Source organism: Leptopilina boulardi, unplaced genomic scaffold (genome assembly GCF_019393585.1).
Source record: "Leptopilina boulardi isolate dan_hultmark-lab unplaced genomic scaffold, ZJU_Lbou_2.1 LbouV2_350, whole genome shotgun sequence".
NCBI lineage: Eukaryota > Metazoa > Arthropoda > Insecta > Hymenoptera > Figitidae > Leptopilina > Leptopilina boulardi.
In genome coordinates, this window is record NW_026137919.1 from 141,023 (window position 1) to 147,022 (window position 6,000).

A 6,000-nucleotide genomic window follows, 5' to 3' on the forward strand; every position below is an offset into this window, starting at 1 on the left:
ATAAGTATTTTACCAAACGGTATTTTAATGAAAATATCTTCAATAACCTAGAAAAAAAATTTAAAAATCAATATAATTTGAGTTTCCCTCCAACGATTATTTTAATTTTCGTCTTAAAATGATCGTGAGGCATCACCGAATTGATATAAAAAAAAACCTGAGAAGGGTCATGCAGTTTAGGTTGAACCTAAACGAAGCTCACCGTGCTGAATATCAGACAGTCTACATATAGCTTTCTATTATAATTTTTTGACAGATAAGTTTGTGAAGTTTAATTGTGATTGGAATTATCTATAAAACAGTAAGTTCAAAAAGAACAAAAGAACAAGCATTTAAAATTCTTTTATTATTTAAAATATTAAAATTTTATTATTTATATTTTTTATTATTTATTTTTTTTTTTTTAATCTTATATAATATCTGAGAGGCTGGTGTAACAACCGTTCCAACTCAGAATTATATAAGAAATAAAACATTTTAACAAATAATAAATTTAAACTCAATATTAGGAAAGTAGAAGAAACGAAAAAGTGAATAATCACTTTAATTCAAAACATACAATCTACAAAGTCACGCCATGGAGAAGGACTTGAGGGGTTTCTGATAACTCGGAGTACCACCTCATTATCTGGATCCTTAAGTGGTATCAAAAGCAAATCGTAAGTCTCTTGAAGATACATATATCTCAAATTCATTGCAATAGGCGATCAATTTGTTAATGTGTAAGATTCAATTGATTATGAATCCCTGTCCTCCAATCAATAGTTAATTTAGGAAATAAATAATTTATTTAAATTATTTATTTAGCAATTTTCCAGAGAAGTAAATAAGTTTTTAATTTATTTTCCGTTTGACTTAGATCATTTTAATATGTTGTTAAATTAATAACATGTTAAATAAATTTGCGTTTAAGGAAAATATCTGCAAAATTAATTTACTTATGATAGATTATTGAATTTAGGGAATAGGGAATTTGACCTTGATAGCGGTTAGGAATTGTCAAGTTTCTTTTATTTTATTTAAATTTTATTTTATATTTTTTTTATAGATAAGCCTACGAGGTAATTAAGAATCTCAATTGAAGAATAACAAAATAGTTGGAGAGAAATTAAATAAAAAGGTGAAAAGTTTAAGCTAAACAATAAAATTATTTCATTTAATTTCATTCAGAACGAACTCACAATAAATTATTTAAACCAAAATAATTGATAAATAATTATATTAGATGATTGATTGCATATTTTATTTTTCTATTAATAATTAATATTTATTTTTTTTGTAAAGTAAAAATATTCAGCTTTGAAACGATAAATGACATTAATTCATTTATAAAAGTAAAAGTGAATAAGAAAATAAACAGCTGATCTACCGAATAATTACTGGAAAGATTCCTCTAATTTGGTAAACAAGCAACAAGTTTTCTAAAAATAAAATAAATATTTTCCTTTTAACATATTTGTAGAAACAATAAATTTAAGGATTAGTCTAATTTAAATTACTCTATTATATCATTACAATCATATCTGTTGATATAGCTGGCACGTGTCTATTGTATCAAATAATTAAATTTGATAATACAATGTCCCTTTAAATTTAGACAATAGCCATTCTTTCTTTTGTATAAAGTTACGTAACGTGGGTGATTGATATATAAACATTTATGTTTATGGTCATTCAACCACATTTTTGAACTTATTAATTTCTCAGAACCAAATCAAATCAGGGCTAAGATAGATAAGAAGGTAAATACAAACACGTATAATAGTATATATCCCCGGTGTGAGAGTTAATAATGCTTCAATCACACACCTAAACAATTTTAAAATAGAGAGCATTCTTTGTAAAATGTGCCACCCATGTTCCTCACTTGAAATTTCATCCAAAAATATTTTATAATAGCTCAAATTAACCCCTTCACTGTTATTGACCTCTATAGAGGCATAAAAATGTCGTGCCACCAGTGTGCATGACCGCTATAGCGGCATCTCAAAAAAAATAAGTAGACACAAAATATGATAAATTATCGATAGTTTACTTCATTATTTTAATAATCGTTTACTTCATTATTTTAACAATACAATAAACTTGTCAATAGGTATTCTTAGATTTTCGGGTTTTTTTTAATATTAATTTAAAAAAAAAAAAAATTTTTTCCCACATACGGGGCACTAAAGCTTTATTTTTGCTACACTGCGAAGGGGTTAAAGGTAATAATGTCATCTTTCAATGATGAGTGGCCTTTTTAAGAAATTTTAAAATCGAAAAAAGATGTCTGACTAAACGGAAAAGAACATTTTTTCAAATTTTATTTCTTAGTAAAAAATGAAGAAAAAACATATTTTTGTAATTCTACATGGTCCCAAACATCGAAATAGATGAAAGCATTAGGAAATTGAAGATTATTTTACACAATTCAAAAATTTGAACTGACGAATCCAACAGACGATTTCTCATATTCTAAAAGTGCTTCTGGAGATCGCGAACCGTTTCCACGTTGTTCATGATAAAAAATCAATTTTGAGCGCCAGCTGAGTCTCCTTTCTCGGAGCTGTTCTCTTGTTCCGTTTCCTCATCATACTTAACTGGATTAAAACAAATTAACAAGAAAACAGTTAATAATAAGAAATTAGTAAGTTAATTTTTAATTTAATCATACTTACGGCTCGAAATCGACCAGCAACACTTGGACTCGGACACTCCATTTGCGTCGGATTCAAAACAGTGCAAACAATTCTATTGACCAGCTTCGATTCGTTCTCCACGTAAACTTCCATTTCTGATTTTTGTATGGTGTCCAAATTCGTGCCGTGAACAATAATTATGCGCCCCCAGAACGTAAAACTACTCAGAGGCTTAATTTTCATGATGGTCATATATTTTTATTAATTATTGCGTTTGTGCAGGAGACTATGCCAAAATAAATCGCCAAGTGCTAATAACCATGTTACTCACTTAGTTGTATATTTCTATGACCGGCTGTCACATTCATATATCTTTGTTTGTTTTTGAGGTTATGTTACAATGTTCGACAAATACCACATGACAATTTATAAAGGCCTGAGCAGAAGAGAAACGTAACCGGAATAGTAATCGCAAACGCAACCCGAAGAATGAGTTAGAGAAGGATAGACAGTAGTATAGTAAGGGGGCAACGACCCCAGTTACCGACCGAGCAGGGTAATGTATAACTCTACTTTACCAACGGATTAAGTTCGGAGCGCCACCGCTAGATGGCGCCACTAGTTAGTTCCAGAGGTCGCCGCTAGATGGCGCCACTTTATTTTGTCGGTAAAGTTAAAGTCGCTTGGAAAATTAAAAATCTATTTTATCGACCGAGTTAGTTTGGGCTGCCACCGATAGATGGCGCCACTTAATTTTTTAATTTCCCTCCGAATTCCCTGAGCATGTTAGTTTGAGCTGCCACCAATAGATGGCGCCACTTAATTTTTAAATTTTTCTCCGAATTCTCCTAGCATGTTAGTTTGGGCTGCCACTAATAGATGGCGCCACCGGTCAAGTTCAAGTTGTTTGGCGGTAAGTTTAAATTTTTTCATGAATTTAAAGTTTGTTGGTGAAGGGTTATTTTCAAATTACCGACCGCGCAAGTACCGGCTGCCTCCGCCAGATGGCGCCATTTTAATTGTCCAAGTTGTTTCGCGGGAAGTTTGTTTAAATTAATGTCGCTTGGCAATGTGTTAATTTTTTAATTTTCGCGGCAAAATTTCCAGCTGCCTCCACTAGATGGCGCCACTATGATTAATGAGCCAAGTTAAAGTCGCTTGTTAATTGGTGTTCTTAATTTCATGCAAATTTTGGTCATTGACTTTGAATTAGGAAACTCATTTAAATTAGGTCGCTAGGTTTTCAAAGGTACACTTTTGGTCATTGATGCCTTGTCCATTTTGTTCTTGTCTAACACACACACGTTGCCATGGCAACATATGCGTTAGAAAAGTGAAGGCATATTCGTCCACGACTGTACTGTGCATTAGCCGTAAGGAAGTGATATCAATGTGTTTGCATCTGATCTGTACAAATGTTCTTTCTTAAGAAACTGTGTTACAAGCATGGATAGAGAGAAAAAAGATTTCGAGAATTTAGGGGCGGTCACAGCTCAGCATGCAAGCACGGTGCACACTGGTTTCCATGAGAGTGAGAGAGAGAGACAAAGCATGCGAAGCTGTGACCGCACCCTTACCATTCCAATGGAGCGTAAGTTATGCTAGTGATGGGTATGTAAAATAGCCAAAGTAGTGTTGCGACACTACCCATCAGTGTAGCAGTCTGTCACATGTATTCCTTACTTCAATCAAAACACACTTGAGTATCAACAAATTTGTAATACTAACTTTAAACGCTTTCGTGCAAAAACATTCTGGTGCTTAATCCAAGAAATAGTGAATGTACGGCTATTTAAAATGATTAGAGAAGACGAAGATTCACAGAATAGCCAAACCGTGGATACCATGCAGCAAGAATACCTTCCTCATCAAAGTCGACATGTAAGTACTTTCTCAACTCTTTTATTATATATCTTATTTATAACAAAGTAATTCATATCAAGATAGCTTATGTTAAACAAGTTCAAGAATTTAATGTAATTTTTTCTTGACTAAAATTAATTAATTTTAACATAGCCTATCCTAGTGTATCTCGAATTTAAATAAGTTTAAAGAAAAGTAAACTGTAGATTTTAATTAAAGATAAAAAAATATTGTGTTAGTTAAACCAGAACTGTACATATTGTAAATTCACTTTTTATTTTGTTTTACAGCAAGGTGTCTTGCACAATGAATTATTGTCAAACTCCAGGACTACCTACACCACGCTGAAACGACCAGACAAACTAAGCTGCTTGCGCCGTACAAGATGGGATGTTCCACGTTTAGTCCCAAGGAATATCCCCTTATCAGTACAACCTACAACCAGATTGACGATGACAAGCTTGGCAACAACAACGACAACATGGTCAGCACCAACGGTAACAAATTCAACATCAGGAAATAACACATTAAATGGTAATGGTAATGATTTGTTAAATTTCTTACCTCAAATATCTGATGATATTTTGATGGAAATTTTTCATCAAGGAACTGACGTCGAAGAAAAAAAAAGATTCACAAGAGATTGAAGATCAATTTTTCAACTTTGATCTTCCCAGTCTGCTTGAATCGACTTTACCGGAACTACAGGCATCAAAATCATTTGAAAATATTTTCAATGAACTTTTGCAAGAAGAAGCAAATTTTAGGAAAAACAAAGAGTTAGAAGAGACTGAAGTTCAAGATTTTGAACCTTATGTACCCAAATTTGTGGATTGTGTTCCACAACCATCTTAAAGTGTGTTGGATGAAGTTATGCAACATAGCCTTAAAATGCTCAAAAACACAATTGAAACACAAGAAAAAGAAGTTTTAAAGGAAATTAATACGAATGCGATTAATATTATTCATATTGAAGAGGATAAATTAGCAGAATATAAGAGTAGTCTTAACGATAAAGGTTGTGAGAATTTAAAGTTTTATAATTTGAGAGAAAACCAATAAATTTGCTCTTATATTTGCTTTTGCACATTTATGTAATTTAAAAGATTTTTATTTGGACGTTGACAATTTGTGATTTAAGAAGCAGAAAATGCTGATTTCCTGCCATTTAGTTTAGAAAAAAAAACATGTTTTTAGAATTTAAGAAAATCCTACGAAGTATTAAAGAAAAATGTTTACATTTTTGTAGCGTTCTTAGTTTATGTATAAGTTTAATTTTTGCTAAAAATCATGTTTTGTGGTTAATTTGTTTCACAATATTATAAACTTGTCGATTAAAAATCATGATATTTTTATGTTAGAATTTAAAAGCATTATATTAGGTATAAGTTTTTTTTTTATTTGTCAAAAATCATTCTTGGTCTTTATTTTATGTCATGTTCAAGTAATTTTTCGATATTTTAGTTTTTGATTGAAAATCATAATATTTTAAGTTACAATTTTAAAAAAGCATTAG